Genomic DNA, 19,894 nt, shown 5'->3' on the forward strand with positions numbered 1-19,894 from the left:
GCATACGACACTGAAATAGGGACACCCGGCTTGGCCAGGACTTAGACTCTCGCCGGACCCCTCAATGTCGGACACATCAGGACCAACGACATCAAAACACGGGGTTGACGGGGCCAGAGTTTGCGTGAGCCAGATGGCCGTGAGCTTCAGCTTGACATGCCCAAAACAGGCCACTCGGTAGAGGGAAAAGAAACAGGGGCGGTCATCGGGGAGTCCCTTCCCAGCTCGGCGGTGGCGAGAGAGAGCGAGCTCAACAAATTGGACGTTGTCCAGTCGCCTCCGAGCCGGTATCCTTGAGGAATCGACCGGACTGAACAAAAAATAAATATATGGAAAACTCACCGAAAAACTTGAAGCCGTGGAGAAGGAACGGCCGCAAGCTTGGTGGTGCCGTCTAGGGGGAGTATGATAGTTCCATATGTATGAAATTTGCGTGAATATAGCATCAGACACCTACTGCTGTCTATATAGACCTAAGGAAGCTAGGAGCTATAGTTCATGGTGAAAACCAGTTTAGATGGAGAATCAAAAGGATTAAATGTGCGGTGCTAATCAGTCAAGACAATAGTGAGTTGCACGACACGAGTTGAGTCAAGGCAACAAATCCGGATAAGTGGTCGCTTGAGAACTTCCAGGAGGTGAGATGCAGAGTTCAGTCCAAGTCAATCATCACAGCTCTCTTCGGATGGTTTATGTTTGTGGGTGTAAGTTACAGTAAGGTTTGCAATCCAAATATAGGTAGATATATGGCTGGAATGCTCCTAGGCTTAGAAGTCAGACCACCATCCGTAGTTTTACAGTATATCAATTCAGAGTCATCTAATATTACGACTGTTTGGTAGCAGAAGAACAACTCAACTTCGATAACTCAATGAAATAGGCTTTGATCCAGAAGAATTAAAAAGTTCTCACTGCTGTGGTAGAAAGCATCAAGAGAGCCCATAAGACTGGAGGTGAGCGAGATGAAAGAAAGGACAGAAAATGGACAGGCAGATATAGTCACAAATCTTTTTCTTGGCACAGAGCAGGCCTGAGATCTCAGATTTGTAACTCCTTTACATAAATGAGGTTGTGTCCATGGCCTCATCCCATGATGGCAAAAAATCATATAATAACAAATAGAAGAAATAGGAAAGTAAAACCTACCATGAAACTTCATGCATGAGACACCACTACAGAATCAATATTCTTGTATTGAAGTAAAATCACATTGCAAACTAAGATTAGCTCCTTCCGGCCAAATAATGAAGGAAAATAACTGACAGTAACTCCTACTATTAAGGAAAAAAAAAACTATCAGACACTACAAGCCAACATCCTCCACAATCTAGCAGTGACTGCCATCACAACAAACAGAACCTATACATCAATCGTCAATTCAAGAAAGAATAAACATCACAAACTTCTAGCAAAATGTAGTATTGCACTTTTGAACAACCATGAAGGCGCCTTACGAACAACTAAAGACTATCACACTCACTTGAACACCAGCACTGAAGTATTCTAGACTTTAATTGCCAATTCTTGCCCATCAGATTTTGTTGCAGATAGACAGTTGCCTAGAAAAGTCAGAGCGACAAAATGGTCAAGTGACTATGCAGTAGTAGCAAAAGTATGAACAGATCACAAGTGAAATTGCGAAATTATAACAATGATGTAGAGAAGTTCCATCTACAATCAATTGGTAGTAAAAATGAAAGTAGTACTGCTAACTGTAGATGACAGCATAATTCTTTACCAGTGGAAATGCAACCTTCTATATCATTAAATACTTGACTGTTGAGCATCTAGAAGAGAACCATCCGAGTCCTCTGATCAATGTCCTGTACAACCACATAAACAATTCCATGAGAACATGTCAGAGATGCTTCCATAGCTTCAGTAGAAATAGGAGTAGGAGTGTGGGACACTGTTACCACAATAACTTTTAGAAGTGGTCTTACCTCTGCATAATTATTGCAAGACAGGGTATGAACCGATGCATACACCTAGCAAATAGTTTACTCAGCTATTATTAAGTCAAAATGAAATAATGATTTAGGAAGAGACAGATTAAGCTTGCAAGAGGGTTCCTTTCAACCTCAAAACTTTTGATGATTAACTAAAAATCACTATATTTCATTTTCCTATATCCATGAAGCACAATAAATTATGAAAATTAACTCCACTCATGCTTCATGCCAAGTACAGACTATTTGACACGGGGATAGAGGTGCAAAGCAAGAGGAGGGAGGCCAATGAAGAAATTGGCAAAAATTCTAATAGATCATTGAAAATGGACACATATTTACAAGGGACATATTGTCTTGAGATCATCCAAGCAGCAGTTAACACTTAGTATAAGGAGACCTCATTGTGGCTGCTGTTACAACTGCAGCATGGAGAATTTTAATGGAAACTCTTTACCAAAACACCTAGCACACAACTTATTAATCTTTTGACAAAAATGTACTTTACCTGCTCAACAGTTGCATGGTTAGTTTTCTCATTACTTTTAATTCTGCCTATAGCCATGTCCTGTACACTTTCTCGAATTGAAGCTCTCAGTGTGCTGGACATGCCAACATTCACCCTTCCCTCCCACTCCTGCAATTTTTGGTCATACAATTTATTCTTTCAGCTGCTCAGCAACACAATAAAAAGCTAGAGAGCTTATCAGTGTCCACCAAAACATGTTTAGATGCAAGGAAGTGGTAGATATAGTACCAGTACACTATATATCAACAAGTGCTTGTTCAAGTCAAAAGTTCTAACCCCAAAAAGAAACTATCAAAATCTAAAGTTATCTTCATGTGCCAACCAAATTTTAAAATTCTTTTTTTTTTTTTTTTTGGTGAAAAGTGGAAAAGTTTGACATTTTAAAGATGACAGAATGAATTAATCTTTCTTGCGCTGAAGGCAGGATATAAGAACTTCAATAAGAAGTCTTAGCTTCTCCGGTAATTCATCAACACTGTGCGATCTCGGAAAGCAACCATTCTGAGCAGCATATCGCTCTGGTCACACTATATCAGTACAAAAGTAATCACTAGATTATCCAGTCCTTTCCAAAGAACAGCCAATATAAAGAGAAACCAATCCTTGTATATTTCTAAAAACTCCTCCTTGTTCATTTTATCTAAAAGCATATTTAGGATGCTAACCTTATGCTTCAAAGTTTAATCTTGTTGTAACAGTGTCGCCGCAATTTTTCTCCTCCAGTTAATTCAAGTATAAAGCGATGTTATAACCTCCCTGCTCATCACATTCACTTCAAACCGGAAAAGAAAGAGAACGTAACTTTAGGCTTTTCAGGCAAGCCAAACAGGTTGTAATCATAGAAGAAAAATCTCTAAACCCCAACGGGAGAAAGGAGACATAAAAATTCATTCTCAGGCAAGCAATAGATTGGTGCGAGGGGCTCGGCAACATACAAGAATCAAGCATGCCTCTGAATTACAGACTACATACAGGCATTGTGAACTAGTTAAATGAAGTACATACAGAGGATAGTCAAGCAAGGACCTCCAGGGGGGAAGCGCGGATATGAGTGGGATAGCGAAGGCTCCTCCATGCATGGCTTCTAACCAAAACATCAAGTTCCGAAAAGAAAGACTCTGTGAGTCTGGTTTCTTCTACCCGTTCTTCCATTCCTTGCCTTCATTGAATGTAGAGAGAGATAGCACTACCTAAAAAGTAAGGGACTCGAGGGACGGAGCTTCAGTGGGGAGGCGACCAGCTCAACTGAAGCGGCCGAGCACGATGGAGCTTTGGCGGCTAAGGGACCCCGATGGGTGGAGAGCGGCGATTGTCCGTCGGCTGGGTGAACTGAACGAAGGCTCACCAGACGGACCGGTTCAATTCGATCTCAATCACCGTAAAGAAAAGCCGGACGGGCATTTGATGTCCTCAAATCGAAACCGTTGATCAGATCAACGATCTGGATTTGATTTGATGGCAAAAGGACGACCATTGCAGCAAGCATTGAGGCTTCGATTTGATTTGATTTGAGGGGAGGAGAAAAGGGAACCAACGGGACCGACAACTTTGACTTGATTTGAGTGGAAAATGGGCAACAACGAGAGCGACATTTTAAGGTGATGCGAGAGAGCCGAACCTGTAGCTCTCTCGCATCGCCTTAAAATGTCACGAATCTGTGGCTCTCTCGCATTGCCTTAAAATGTCGCTCTCGTTGGTGCCCAGTCACGAACCTGTAGCTCTCTCGCATCGCCTTAAAATGTCACGAACCTGTATCTCTCTCGCATCGCCTTAAAATGTCGCTCTCGTTGGTGCCCCAGTCACGAACCTGTAGCTCACTCGCATTGCCTTAAAATGTCATGAACCTGTATCTCTCTCGCATCGCCTTAAAATGTCGCTCTCATTGGTGCCCATTTTCCCCTCAAATCAAATCGAAACCGTTAATTTGTGAAATTGAATCCGAAATCTGCAAAAGTCAAGTCCGCGTCGATGACGAGGGGAGCTGTAACAGGGCCACCTCTCTCTCCCTATAAAAATGCAATCAGCAAAGTCCTTCATTCACTTCACAAAATCCCATACACAAAACAAAAGCTCCGAATCAAAATTCTTTCAAGCGAGGTGGACGAGATCCTGCCGGTGAAGCAATCTGCGAATCCTTGGTCTCCGCACGTGCTCCCCTTCTCCATAACATGGCCGATCAGACGGGGACACCCCAAAGGTCCGTAACTCATTCGTGTGATTATGCTTTTAAAAATTCTGCTTAGAGCTCTAGTTGAGTAGTCGATATTTCTTTCTTCCTTCTTTGGAATCTATTTCTCTTTCCATCATTTTCTTTCTTGATTCGCTACGGGGACAATGAGCAACCATCATGTCAACAACAAGAAGAAAGTTTTGGCACCACCAAGAGGTTTCATATTTTCTTTACCGCGTTCAAGCTACTCACCATTACGCATTTCAATTCGCAGCCCATTGATTCGAGCCACACCTGCCTCTGCGGTTGTACATCATCTCATTGAAGTTATCTATCTTATAACACCGATCCAAGTGACGGGCCTCTGAAAACCCGATATACAAATATTTGTATATCATTTTTGGGATGCTTGGCGCTGAGTTGCTTCTTTGGACGAGTCTATCTCTAGCCATGTGGCTTGTTGTCAATATGTGCTTACTAGTATTTGCTTTGGCATCGGCGGGTGTGCTCACACAAGTTTTCACCCGACTTGAAGAGATTGTTCAGCCGTTTGACGATGTGCCACCTGTCGAAGAAGTTCAGTTTGATTTTTAAAGTTCTTGCAATCATGTTATGTCTATGTATCAATCTTATTGCATGCTTTTTGTAATAGATTCTTTTGATTTAAGGAAGAGACAATGTTTTTATATACATGTTCAATATTTGGTGAACCTTTATCTTATTGCCATGTAACGTACGTGATTGTTTTAAGTTCCTGATAGCAATAATAATATAGTTGAAGCGGCCTACTATTTTTACCCTAGTTAGTATAATGTCACTAAAATCTTGTATAGAAATTTCATGACTTTTTGAGCCATATGATAAGTCAAACTCGTTTTCTTCAGAAGCAACCATGCGTAGGTATTGTACAACATTCTCAACAGTAAGAGTGATCTTATTTGTGGTATTATTTGATGATAAAGTCAATATTTGCATTAATTTTTTTCCTGAAGATAGTAAATTGTTTGTAGATTTACGTCTTCTGAAGCTCATTTGTTGAGACGACCATGTTTACTTTCAGGACATAGACATGTTGTGTGGAACTTATATCGGCAATATAATTTGGGTCATTCAGTGGAATTACTTTTTTGGCTTTTAATCCTTTCTTTTTCCTTCCGTTATAGTTTCATTGGGGTCTTGTACTTTAATTTTGTGACCTTTTGGTTTAATAGCTTTTCTATTACATATACATTTATTTTATGCACGGATAAAATTGTCCTATAAAAGAAACAATCCAGGTATCATTTTTCGAGGGTTGCCCTCATCGACCCCTAGTGAGGGTCATTCTCATCCACATTAGTAACTTTTAATCAAAATTAGCCAAATGGATTTACTGTCAAAACGTGACAATGTTTCGGACTTAGTTGGGATAATCAAACAATTTAGAGCTAAATTAGCAAAAATATAATAAGTTTAGGATTTTTTGGACAATTTATCCCTAAAAATGTCATTATGTGTTGGTCACTAAATTTTTATTAAGCAAATCAAGACAATTAAATATTCACCAACCACCCCAAGGCCCAAGGGAACAAACTCATGCCACGCGACATCATATCCGTACTCCATGGTCCCCAATCCAAACCCTTCCTAGTGTAACTCGTGGGATTCTCTGAGGAGCAGTAGTTGCCATTGTTGAAAAACATGTGCATTGCTTTAATTTGTGAGGCTGGACTTATGTATGCTCACTGGAATTAGAAATTAAACCGTGTTGATTACTATTTAAATGCTCGTCGGATCAAAGAGAGAAATAACCTCTCTAATAAGAAATACCCGAGACGATGGTAATCCTGCCCTTGCCCTTTCTAACAAAGAAAAATAGTTATCATAATTTCTTATGTTTGGGATGTGAAAAGATAATGATTAAAGAAAACATTTTTCGGTCAATATAAAATTCTTTTCTAAAATTAGGGAAAATAATTTTCGCTTCCAAAGAAAAATTAAATCATTTTTATCACGTCTCTCGTGTTAAATATAAAAGGACTATAAGCTCAGCAGTTAATGTTGCTAAAGGAAAAGAAAGAACACAAAGACAGAAAAGCAACAATGAGCGGATGATCAACAATGAAGAATTCGTGATAAAGACAAATGGATCAACATCAATGAAGAAGAAGCCTGAGATAAAGAGTGACACGGATCGCCAAGTCATCGGATCGCCAAGTCATAATAGATCTAAACTAAGTCGTGTACTGTTATTCAGCTGAAAGAAAGAAAACAAATGTAAAACAGTTAGTTAGATTCTGTTTTTCCTTTATGAGCTGTATTCTCGTTTTCTCCGGTTTTCCTTTAAGTAGTCTTTTGATTCATTGATGGAAAGACAATGAAGAAAGAGAAGATAGAGAGAGAAAGAGGGAGTGAGAGCAATCGGCCATGGATGCTCGCACCGAATTGATGAGTCTAGTTGAGATAGAAAGATAGAAACAGGGGAGGAAGAACAGAGGATTGATAGTACGTCTTATTGGAATAAAAGTGATTCGAGTTTTTCATTCGTGGATTCTTCAGAACTAGATTCATTTCATCTTCATCTTTATCATCATTTTCTCATGGTATCGAAAGCGAGTTATCACGATTCTTGAGGAGATCCGTCGTAAGGTTTTCATTGAATCGAATAGAGAAATCGAAGATGCAGCAGATACCAAGATAGTGCGGTAATCGTATTTGTATTCATAGGTTACTGTCATCTTCTTCCTCAGGTTGGAAATAATAACAATGGTGATAAGAACACCAAAGTATCCTTTCCCAATACATGTGAATATTTCGAATTTTGTCACAATCAAACTCGCCGAAGACAATTTTCTGTTGTGGCAAGCTCAGGTCCACAGATTCCTGAAGAGTCAAGAACTCTTTGGTTTTATTAATGGCGATACTTCAACACCTCCTCAAATGTTGCAGAATGAGGTTGAAGGATGTGCATCAGAAGTTGTAAATCCAGATTATATTGACTGGACAAAAACCGATCAGCCGGTGTCATCTTGGTTAGCGGATCCGTCTCGAGCATATCTTGAGCCTGATAATTGGTGTGGAAACATCCTATGAGGTATGGCAAACTCTTCAATCGTTTTACACATAAGTCAATTGCTAGAGAGTTCGAATTAAGAGGGAAACGCAAGCTTGTCGAAGCATGATCGAACCCTCTCGCCTATCTCGGAGAATATAAGTCCATATGTGATCGCTTGAATGCTATAGGAAAACTCAGGATGAAATAACCAAAATGTTTGGTGTATTGGAAGGCTTAGGTCCCGAGTATGAGAATTTTCGAACTACCATATACCGTCTTAAGCCTCAACAGATTATGATGAGGTAATTGCACAGTTAGAAAGGCTTGAATCAAGATTGCTGAATTATTCCAGAAATCAGTTCAATCCAAATTTAGCCTACTTCGGGCAAAGACAATCTCATATACAACTTAAAGAAAACACTGATGGAGGATATATCGCTCAAACCTCGGATTTGTAGCTCAAAGAGGAAATTACAGAGGAGGCCGCAGCTATGGCCGAGGTAGAGCTGCAAATAACGAGGTCGAGTTTTTGGATATTCTCGAAAGGAATCGAATTACAAGACATATGCGTTACTTCAAGGACAAAAAGATCAACAATACAGACAAAGAAATGTCTTTTCTGGATCTAATCAAGGGTTTCGACCCTATGCCAGTTATTCTCAGAGGTATCAAAACACCAACACTTATCCTTCTTTGACATCAACCTTAAATAGAACTCTACAGGATGAGAAAGAAACAGGTAATGTTAGATTAGAATGTCAAATATGCAAACGACCGACATGATGCTCTTCGTTCGGTATCGTTTTGACAACTCCTATCAAGCGAGAAGACATTCCAACAAAGCATTAACAGCATTACACATTGAAGACCCAAAGGAAGTGAATGGTATCCGATACCGGTGCTACAGCCCCACACGCGCTAATCCCGGTATACTTCATACTCTTTCTAAATACAAAGGAACTGACATGTCATGATTGGAGATGGATCTTGTTTACCATTACTTACATTGGTGATACCTCGCCGAGAACAAAAGTTACTACTTTACCACTCAATGATGTACTTGATTGTTCCGAAATAAAGAAGAATCTCCTTTCGTTTCTAAACTTACGATGACTATCCTTGCTCATTTGTTTTTGACAAAAATGGTGTTTATGTTAAGGACAACTATACCAAAGTGACAAAGTGAAGCTCGGAAGGAAAATTAGGGGACTTTATCAAGTGGATACACAAACCACGAAGCCTTTTTTCACTCGAGACAAAGAACGTAGATGAAGACATATGGCATCAAAGGTTGGCTCACACAAATTTTCAAATAGCGAAACATCTGCAGCATCAGAAGCGTATTCACTACAATACAACAACCAAGAATATATGCAGCAATTGTCAAATAGCTAAAAGTACAGCTTTATCTTTCCCTTTGTCAGACTCTACTTCAAGTGTTCCTCTAGAAAAGATACACTGTGACATTTGGGGACCTTCACCAGTAAGCTCTTTTCAAAAGTTCAAATACTATGTGGTCTTTGTTGATAATTTTTCACAACATAGCTGGCTCTATCCAATGAAGTTGAAATCTGAGTTCTATGAGATATTTGTCAAATTCCAGAAACTAGTTGAAAGACAACATAATCATCAAATCAAAGCTTTCCAGAGTGATGGAGGAGGAGAGTTTATAAGTAGCAGATTTCAACATCATTTAAAGAACTATGGCATAAAACAGCTCATATCCTGTCCTCACACACCAGAACAGAATGGAATCTCAGAAAGAAAACATCGACACATAGTTGAGCTTGGTCTAGCTATGTTATATCACTCTAAAGTTCCACTAAGGTTTTGGGTAGATGCTTTTGCAACAGCTAACTACATTGTGAACAGACTACCTACATCGAAACTAAAGATGGACACACCTTATAACAAAATTCATCATACTCAGCCAAGATATGAACATCTAAGGGTGTTTGGATGTGCTTGTTATCCGTGCTTAAGACCATATGCAAAACATAAATTTGATCCCGGATCTCTTACCCGTATATTTCGGGATATAGTGAACAAAGACAAGGGTATCGTTGTCTTGTACCTACCGATAATCGTGTGTATATCGAGACATGTTGTCTTTGATGAGACTTTTTCCCTTTCTCAAAGAAGTTGGTCAGTGAGTATAGACAATATACACCTTTATACAAGCAATGGGTTGAAGGAGTTAGTCTACTCGAGTCTCCAAGTACTGACTCAACAGATAGTAGTCTTCTTCACCAAACAGCTAAATTTCAGTACCATCCTACTTTGGAAGATCAGTACAGTCATTACTCATATAGTGAACATATGCCACAAAATACTTCTTTCACACAAAGACGAATGGTTACACACCGGAAGAGCAACCGGTACTTACCTCAATAGAGGTCTTGCCTACTAACAAGTTTCGATCAAGAACAACATAGTTCAAGCTCTTCTTCTTCACAAGACACTGCTGTTGTTCATCATATGTAGACTCGCCTGAAGTCAGGTATTACTAAACCAAATCCAAAGTATGCCTGTTTAGCTGAATATCAAGTTCCCATGGAACCAAGATCTATTAAATCAGCATTAGCTGATAAAGGATGGTATAGAGCAATGCAAGAAGAAATGGATGCTCTATATGAAAATCAAACCTGGATATTAGTCCCTAGAACTGATCAGATGAATGTGATAGGCTGTAAGTGGGTTTTTAAGACCAAACTAGCACCTGATGGCAGCCTTGATAGACTAAAGGCTCGTCTAGTAGCCAAAGGGTTTCATCAAGAGGCGGACTTGATTTCACCGAAACATTCAGTCTGTTATAAAACATACAACTATCCGTATAGTACCGTCTGTAGCCTTGATGAAACAATGGCCAATACATCAACTTGATGTTAAAAATGCATTCCTCCATGGTGACTTCAATGAAACTGTTTTCATGGATCAACCACCTGGATTCATACATCCTCAGAAATCTAAATATGTTTGTCTTCTCAAAAAGTCCTTGTATGGCCTTCGACAAGCACCAAGAGCCTGGTTTGATAAATTCAGTAAGTTTCTCCTTGAAACTGGTTTCTTCGCAAAGACAAATGTGATCCTTCTCTGTTTGTGCTTCATACCGATTCTCATACGGTTTATTATTACTCTATGTCGATGACATCATTCTAACCGGTAGCTCACCTCGCTCTTAACCACCTTGATTCGAACCTCGCCTCTCAATTTCATATGAAGGATCTTGGGTATCTTCATTATTTTTTAGGAATTGAAGCTACACGTACTCCTTTGAATCTATTTCTATGTCAAACAAAGTATGCTACCGATTTGCTTAAACGAGCTCATATGGCGAATGCAAACCAATCTCAACACCTTTGTCTCTTAGATCAAGAACCATGATCAATGATGAAAATCAGCTAACTGATCCTTTTGAATATAGAAGCTTAGTAGGTGGTCTTCAGTACCTGACAATTACTCGACTAGATCTTGCCTTTGCCACAAATCTACTCTGTCAAAAGATGCAACATCCAACAGTGGAAGATTTTCATCAGTTAAAGAGAGTCCTTCGATATGTTAAAGGGACTATACACCTTGGCATTTATCTTCACTCTAATAGTTCCACTAAGCTCTATGGCTACTCGAGATGCTTGATCAAGGCGGGTGTACTTGCTACTAGACGATCCACTACAAAGCTTTTGTACTTTTCTTGGCTCTAATCTGCTCTCTTGGTCAGCTAAGAAACAACCAACTGTTTCACGATCCTCCACGAAGCCGAGTACCGAGCACTTGCATCAACCACTACTGAACTCACTTGGATCAGCTTTGTCTTGCGTGACATTGGAATTTCTCTCACATCACCAACTCTCTTATTTTGTGACAACCGATCAGCTATTTCTCTAACAGCTAATCCAATATTGCATGCTCGAACTAAGCATATTGAAGTTGATTTCCACTTTGTTCGTGAAAAGGTTTCTTCTGGGTCTATCCATGTTCAACATGTTCCCAGTCACCTTCAGTTAGCTGATATCTTCACCAAGTCCCTCTCACGAGTAGCTCATATTACTCTTCGCACCAAATTGGGAATGGGATACTTACCCCTTCCCAATTTGAGGGGGGATGTTAAATATAAAAGGACTATAAGCTCAGCATTAATGTTGCTAAAGGAAAAGAAAGAACACAAAGACAGAAAAGCAACAATGAGCGGATGATCAACAATGAAGAATTCGTGATAAAGACAAATGGATCAACATCAATGAAGAAGAAGCCTGAGATAAAGAGTGACACGGATCGCCAAGTCATCGGATCGCCAAGTCATAATAGATCTAAACTAAGTCGTGTACTGTTATTCAGCTGAAAGAAAGAAAACAAATGTAAAACAGTTAGTTAGATTCTGTTTTTCCTTTATGAGCTGTATTCTGTTTTCTCCGGTTTTCCTTTAAGTAGTCTTTTGATTCATTGATGGAAAGACAATGAAGAAAGAGAAGATAGAGAGAGAAAGAGGGAGTGAGAGCAATCGGCCATGGATGCTCTGCAGCACTGAATTGATGAGTCTAGTTGAGATAGAAAGATAGAAACAGGGGAGGAAGAACAGAGGATTGATAGTACAGTCTTATTGGAATAAAAGTGATTCGAGTTTTTCATTCGTGGATTCTTCTGTAACTAGATTCATTTCATCTTCATCTTTATCATCATTTTCTCATCTCGTCCTCCTCTCGTCTCCTTCTTCCTCTCTATCCTCTTTCTCCAGAGCGTCTCCCATCTTTCTGCTTCTTCGTCTCATCCGTCATGTGTGGAGCGCTCCTCTTCCACTGTTGCCTCGCGCTTCTCTTCTAGATAGCAGAGCAGGGCGCCAGGTCGTCGTTATCGCTGTCGGTCATTGTTCACAGTCCCAAGTCAATCATCGAGCGGTTTGCTGAAGTTTCGCGTCCACCTATTCTCTATGGTCCGAATTCCAGATCCAGGTCGGTTTCTACTCCCTTGTCCCCATGCCGCATAGCTTCACTCAAGATCACCTTCCTCGGATGCCACGCGCACCTCCGACGAGTAGCTCGAACCTCAGTCGGGAAATGCAGCGTCTCCAAAAGCGAGCGGAGCGGAGCAGTGACTTGAAGGACGCGCCGTCGGGCTTTGTGGACGCACGGGTGGAGGAGCTCTTGGGCAGAGAGGAGAACAGCGGCTTGCTCGACGCGCTAGAGAGAGCTTCGCAGGGGGTGGATAAGGGCTGGAGAGAGCTCGCGGAGGTCAAGAGGCGGGAATTAGAAGCTCAGGCAGACGAGGAATTATATCGGACAGTTCAAGATCAGAGCTTCTGAGGTGCTTTTATTGTCTCTTGACTGTTAAATTTTTCCTTTTAAAGAAATTCTGCATTAACGTAAGGAGATTTGGGATACGACCAGCTTTCTCTTTCATTTTGAATATTTGGGGAAAAGTTCCTGATGGGACTGAAGAGTTACGGCGGAATTTCTTAAAGGAGACATGGTCTTTTAAGAGTTAGATGAATGGAGTTGCTTGCAAGCTCCTTCTCGTCAATTTGAGCTCACTTGATGTGAACTCGACTCGAGTTTTATCGAGCTTGAGCCGGTCAAGTATCGTATTTTGACGAATCCGATCGTCACATGATATGCTTTAGTGGTTACATTAGAACTTGGGTTGTTTGAGTCTTCATTTTCGAATCAGATCAGCACAGGGTTAAGTCGTGCCTTGGTCATATTTTCGGTCTGCAGAACCCGGCTTGATTGCTCTCCTGATCATGACACTACTCCGGTTGTCTTCGATTATTGTTGATCTTGCTGAAGATTGCAGAATCTCAGAGGGAGCTATCAGAAGCAAGGGCCTCGGTCGAAGAAGCTGAGTGGCAGCTCTGCCAAACTGCAAAAGCTAAAGATGAAGGATGAGATGATATGCAAATAAATCGAGAAGAAGAGAGAGGCGAAATCTGTTAAAAGCAGCTTCTGTATCTGCACAGTTAGATACCCTTGCGGGTCTACCGCTACCGCTCACTCAGGTCGCCACGGTGTCCTGGCTTGTACTCCCTTCGGGGATTGACTTCATTAGCTGTGCGCTATTCGGACTTGCCTTCCGCTGCACAGTCGGAAGAGACATGGACATTGCTCAGCTCAAGACAGGAACATCCGCGGCTTTTGGATTCATTAGATACATGCTCTGATCTCACGAACTGAATTTGGAAAGTTCCCTGTTGCATGCCTTTTCTGGCACAGTGTACATACCGAGGGTCTGCTAATAAGTTACATTTGTTTTTGCGGGGGTCTGTCTAGAATTCTGCTTTCAAGATGTGGGTTTTGAGTCCTTTTCCCATTGAAAGGCCAGAATCAAGAACGGGTTTAAACGATTGAATGGGGTTCCCATAGACGAAATTTTACAACTTCCTCCGAAAAGTTATATGATATTGCTGGGCTTGGGATCTGATAATGTTCCGTGTTTCGGCTCAATTTACCTCAAGATTGGGCGTAGGGAGGCACGGGCACAGAGTCTGGTGCTCGGCCTCGATGGACCCAAGCCGGGGCCCAGCCTATAGACCTGGATCCACAGAGGCCGGGCTCAAGAGTCCTGTGTCTATTAGGAAAAAAATATTTTCCTTCGCAAATGGCGGGACACACACACACACACACACACACACACACACACACACACACACACACACACATATATATATATATATATATATATATATATATATTTGGAAACTTTGATATTTCCATGTATGTAGACAAACTAAAACTCAGATTACGAAAATGCTCACTCTAATTTCACAACAGGTTTATCTGCATCTACCTTGGCGCTTTCGCTAATCTTCCACCTACAGTTTTGGGGCCTAACATCTAAAGTCATTTTTAAGTGTTTGAGTACAATGGAAGTTGAAAGTTGAAACTTGACATTGTCGAATCACTTGAATTGTAGAGTTATGCGCGATCTTGTTGCGGCTGTTGTTATATTACAGTATGGAGAATTATAATAGAAATCTTTTACCATACACCCGATATACAGCTTATCAATCTTTTGACTAAATGTACTTTAACTACTCGATAGTTGCGGGGCTAGCCTTCTGATTAATTTTAATTTTGCCAATAGCCATATTCCATTGACCGAACGGACCGGTTCAATTCGATATCTCAATCCTCGAAAAGGAAGAGCCGGTTTAAAAGCGGTTCTTTTAGTAAACTAATTGGGTTTCCCATTCCAAAACCATCTCTTACTCCTCACACACATAAATACGCCACTTTATTTGGGAGAAGAGGAGGGAGATGTGGTGGGCGTGTGCTGCGACCACCAAGGACGATTGATCGGTGGCCACTCTTGTGCAGTTCGAGCTTCGTCACCCCTATAGGTTGAGGTACAGGCACTCTTCCAAACCGTAAAATTTCTAAGGCAGAGAAAGAAGGAGATAAAGGATTTGACAATTAAGTCAGATAATCTCACGTTGGTGAAAGCGATATGTGATCCATGGGAGATTCGTGTACTCCTCTCTAACTGCTTTGTCTTGCTCCCATGCTCTTAGAGCACCGGATGTAGCACTATAGAAGGAAGACTAATTTTGTTGCAGACTAGGCTGCCAAAGCCCACGAACACAGGTCTCCTTACCTAAAAATTGGGTTGTTTTACCTCATCTAATTCTTTTGGACCTATTATGTACTGATGCTTGTTTATTGGGCCCTTTCATTTTTCCCAATTGAATGGAAGTTCTGTGGTTTGGAACAAAAAAAAATTCGGACCTTCATACAAATTCTAAATGAAATTTGGACCCTAATTACTTTAAAGCGACAATTACTACCGAGGACTTAAACCTCTCTCTCTCTCTCTTTTTATTTATTTAAATCTAGAGGTCTTTGTGGTTTTCTTTTTCTAACATGAGAACTTATCATTTGAGAATGTATGTGGTGTGTTTTAGTTAAATATGATATGAAAAGAAAATTATAGAAAATGAAGCATATGCATTTTAGTCGTTCTTAAGTATGCTTTAAATCTCCAATGAGATTAAATTAATAAAAATCATTTTTGAGGCGTAAGAAGAAACACTGGATAAGCCTTAGAATGTCTTAGACAAACCCCAAAAAGTTAGACAAGCCTTTATCAATTGATTTTTTTTCCCTTCAAAAGAGCGTTAGATTTGTCTAAATACTCGTTGTCCATTAGTTGCATAACAAAAAAAAATGAAAATTGCCTTTGAAAATTAGTTTAATCAAGCAATTGTCAGCCAAAATTAGCTAGAAAGACTACATTGTCAAATCGGTAAAAGTTTTGGGACTTAATTGGCTAGATTGAATAATATAAAATCGAATTGGCCAAAATTAGCTAGAAAGACTACATTGTCAAGATGGAACAGTTTCCATCAAATTTGGCAAAGAAAAGGAAGAAAGTCATTCTATTTTCCAAACTCTGCTCATAATTGAACCATGTGTTCCTCCATCCATTTCCGAGCCAGATTCAAAAAAGCATGTTCGACACTTTGATGGTAATGGACATCCTGTTCATTACTATAAAGACAATTATGGTCACTGTTTTTGGGATCCTTTTTGCCAATGTTCCTCCTGTATAAATTCTCCTGACGAGGTAAACCCGTTTGAAAAACCTCCACCTCGAAAGAAAAAGCCAAAGGATAAGATGTTCCAAAAGTACTTAGATGGAGATACATCCATCGACACTCTTGGTGAAAGCCACAAATACCAATTCATGGTTTCTTATGCACCACCGCCATCACCAGAGTCCAGTACTACATCCCAAGACTTACCAAAAACACCACCACCACCTCCATCCCAGAAAAGGCAAACCCTCTCTTCATTCTATAAGCCAATCCTTAAGTGGGCTAAGAAGCATTCTTACCCCCTCGAGGTTCCAGAAGAAGCACCACCTACTTCTTCTATTGCCATGTTCCAAGATACTGACTTTCCGCCTCTAGTCAAGGAAGGTTCTAAACTCTCTTTCCCGGCTGCAGAAGAGTTTATTGATTCTCAGGGAAGATACCGACATGTTCCCAAAATCTCTACTCCCACTGATGTGGACGAACATGGAAGACAGAAAAAAACCCCTGCTGCTGAAGCTGTCCTCAACTGGCAATCAGAGACTCTGCTTGCACAGAACAATGCCTTCAAAGCAATTGACTCCAAAATTGGAAATGTGCAACAAGATCTCCGAAGATATGATGAAAGTACCAAGAAGATACTCTCGAATTCCAAAAGAGGCTTCATGCCTTGGAATCGTGGACAACATCTTGGGTACCATTATCTTGAAAATCCAAAGCCGAAATAGAAAAGCTCAAAAACCAAATCCAGCTTCTTGAAGAAGGAAGGTTCAGACCATTTGATCCTCTAGCACCTCCTGTTAAAACTGGATATTTAGCCCCACCACCACAAACATCCATTTTCGCCACTATCCCAACAGAACCTTACAGAAGAGAACCAGACATGGCAGATTTGCGAAATCGCCTCAAAACCATGCGAAAGAAAAGGGAAAGAAAAAACACCCCTACAGGATCAAGTTCCATCATTATAAGAGATAGGCCAGAACAGATGATGCTATCAAATCCACTAGAATCTTTTCTAAAGGATTTAGGCACTCAGGAACCTGACTCTGTTATCCAACAACCTGATCCTTTGAAAAACCAGACTTTTCTTTCAATAGAACAAACCTCTCATGATACTGAAACAGAATCTTCAGTATCCCTTTCTTCCTCTTCAGTTGATACCTTCCCTATTGCACCAATTACCTCATCAATATTCATGGCTGACTCCCCAGACGATGATATGGAATCAGATTATTCTGACCCAAAAATAGGCCAGACAAGCAAGCCCACTCATCAGGTATCCACAGCATCAAAACAATTCTTCACCATTGATGATATACCTTATCAAAGGTGGCCATTGAGGCTTGAAGAATTCCATGCTTGGATGAACACCCAGGCTATCACCAACCATGATATGAATGACGTATTGTACAACTTTGTTACAAGATTCACAGGAAGCCTGAAGCACTGGTGGCAATCCCTTTCAGAACAAGACCAGCTCCAATTTCTGATGTCACCCACTTTCAGCCATGCTATCACTCTGTTATATCATGTCTTTGTGGGAAAACCCGGTGATCTCATAGAGATAAAAAAGAGAGAATTTTTCGAAAGGCGATGCTGCTCCCTTCAGAAGAAACACCTTGATAAGCATTTTAAGTTAATGCTCCAAACCTTTTATCAAGTAGGAGCATAACCAAATCTGAAGCATGTTTTCCTTACTTCCATCCCGAAAGAACTATCCCAGATGGTTGAGAGATCATTCTCTGGAAAACAAAGGCGATCTGAAATATTCCCTTGGGAGAAATACAGCAAGAAATCCATATATGTTTAGAAGAATTATGCTTGAAGCGCAGGATGGTGCAAACATACATCACAGATGACAAACATCTAAAAGCAGCCTACTCCCGACAAGAGTTGAAGATCAAATGCTCCAAAAAAGACTGTGATGGAACATGTGGCAAGTACTCCCGCAAAAAGAAACACTACAAGAAGTTTTGGATAAAGAAATCCAAACATGGCTCCAAGCATTTCCGGAAAAAGAAGAAATGGCGATACCTACGCAAAAGAAAGGATCGCACAAGCCACAAAAAATCAAATCGTTGCTACATTTGCAATCAGAAAGGACATTTCGCCAAAAGTTGTCCTCAAGCGAGAAAATGTCATAATCATCTAATCCATCATATTGAAAACGAAATAGGTATTTCTCTTGAGAATGATGATATTGAATCCTTGTTCTCCGCTGATGAAGAACCATCTGAACAAACTCTTTGTGCCATCCCCTCTTACCAAACTTCCAAAAAACGAGTCGACTCGAGTCCAAGATATTTTTCATATATCACCATCATCCCCAGAACCAAACTTTGACATATTTTCAAGTCAAACTCATTGTCCACACTTCCCAGTCAAAATCCTCACCTCAAAGTTTGCCAAACCTATCACTGTCATTGCTCTCATTGACACAGGAGCAAGTTGTTCAATTCTGGACACCAAAATTCTGCCTGAAGAATTCTGGACTCCCTACGTCCGATACTTCAATTCTGCGTCAGGAGATACTTTCTCCACAAATGTCAGAACTACTCCTGTAACTATCCAGTTCTTCCCGCAGTGCTCGTAACTGCAAAATTTTGGATCTAACCTTCCCAATAAAGACCTGATAATTGGGTGGGACATTATGACTCAAATCTCCCAGCTTCGTATCATTCCTGGAAAAGGTCTTAGGTATAAAGATCAATTCTCTGAGTTTGTCAATATCCAGAGACTCTTTTCTATTCAAATGAGTCTACTAGATCCGATTATGCAAAAGTTATTGGAATCCTGTTCAGAATCCCATGCAGAATTTGCTCAAAAATGCCCTCATCCTTTATGGCAAAACCCAGAGTTCTTTGTTCGTCTTCCTTTTAAGAAGAATGAAGACATAAACCCAATCAAGGCGAGCCACATGGGAATGAAGCCAGAACATTTAGTTCTAGCTCAAAGGGAATGCTCGGAACTCTTACAACAAGGCCTTATTGAAGTTTCTGACTCACAATGGGCTTGTGAAGCCTTTTATGTCAATAAACGTGCCGAGCATAACGAGGAAAATGAGATTGGTAATCAACTATCAACCTCTCAATCTTTTCCTCCAAGATGATAAATTCCCTTTACCATCTAGAGACTCTCTCTTGAGTGGTCTAACCAAGGCCCACATCTATTCCAAATTCGACCTCAAAGCCGGGACTTTGGCAATTGGGCATCCATCCCGAAGATAGATCCAAAACAGGATTCTGTATCCCGAACCAGCATTTCCAATGGAAAGTTCTTCCTTTTGGCCTAAAAGTAGCACCATCCCTTTTCCAAAAGGCCATGTGTCGCATTTTCCAACCAATTCTAGCAAGTGCAGCCGTATACATCGATGATATCCTCGCTCTGATCTGATGAGCAAATCACATTGTCAACTTCTTAAGCGCTGCGAAATCATAAAAAGCATGGTATTATGCTTTCCCAAAGGAAGATGAATATTGCCCAGGACAGAGATTGAATTTCTTGGTATGCACCTTAGCAAAGGTACATACTACCCAGGTCGCATATAGCTCAAGAATTATTGAAGTTTCCTCAGACAATTTCACAACAAAGCAAGTTCAGCAATTTCTCGGGATAATCAATTATCTCGGGGTCTTTGTCCCAAATATTGCAAAACTTCGATCCCTTTGCAATCCATGCTGAAGAAGAA

The 19,894-nt window shown here is 40.4% G+C and overlaps 1 long non-coding RNA gene across 2 annotated transcripts; it reads right to left on the reverse strand.

Moving 5' to 3' along the window:
• Positions 1-1,569: 1,569 nt before the first annotated feature.
• Positions 1,570-3,564, reverse strand: LOC120293229. Of its 2 annotated transcripts, none has more exons than XR_005550965.1 (3): positions 3,484-3,564; positions 2,458-2,586; positions 1,570-1,823 (listed from the first exon to the last, which is right to left on the reverse strand). It is a non-coding gene; the product is annotated as an uncharacterized LOC120293229 (long non-coding RNA). The 2 variants fall into 2 exon arrangements; XR_005550964.1 differs by having other exon boundaries at positions 1,944-2,586.
• Positions 3,565-19,894: the final 16,330 nt, after the last annotated feature.

Source organism: Eucalyptus grandis, chromosome 5 (assembly GCF_016545825.1).
Source record: "Eucalyptus grandis isolate ANBG69807.140 chromosome 5, ASM1654582v1, whole genome shotgun sequence".
NCBI classification, from domain to species: Eukaryota; Viridiplantae; Streptophyta; class Magnoliopsida; order Myrtales; family Myrtaceae; genus Eucalyptus; species Eucalyptus grandis.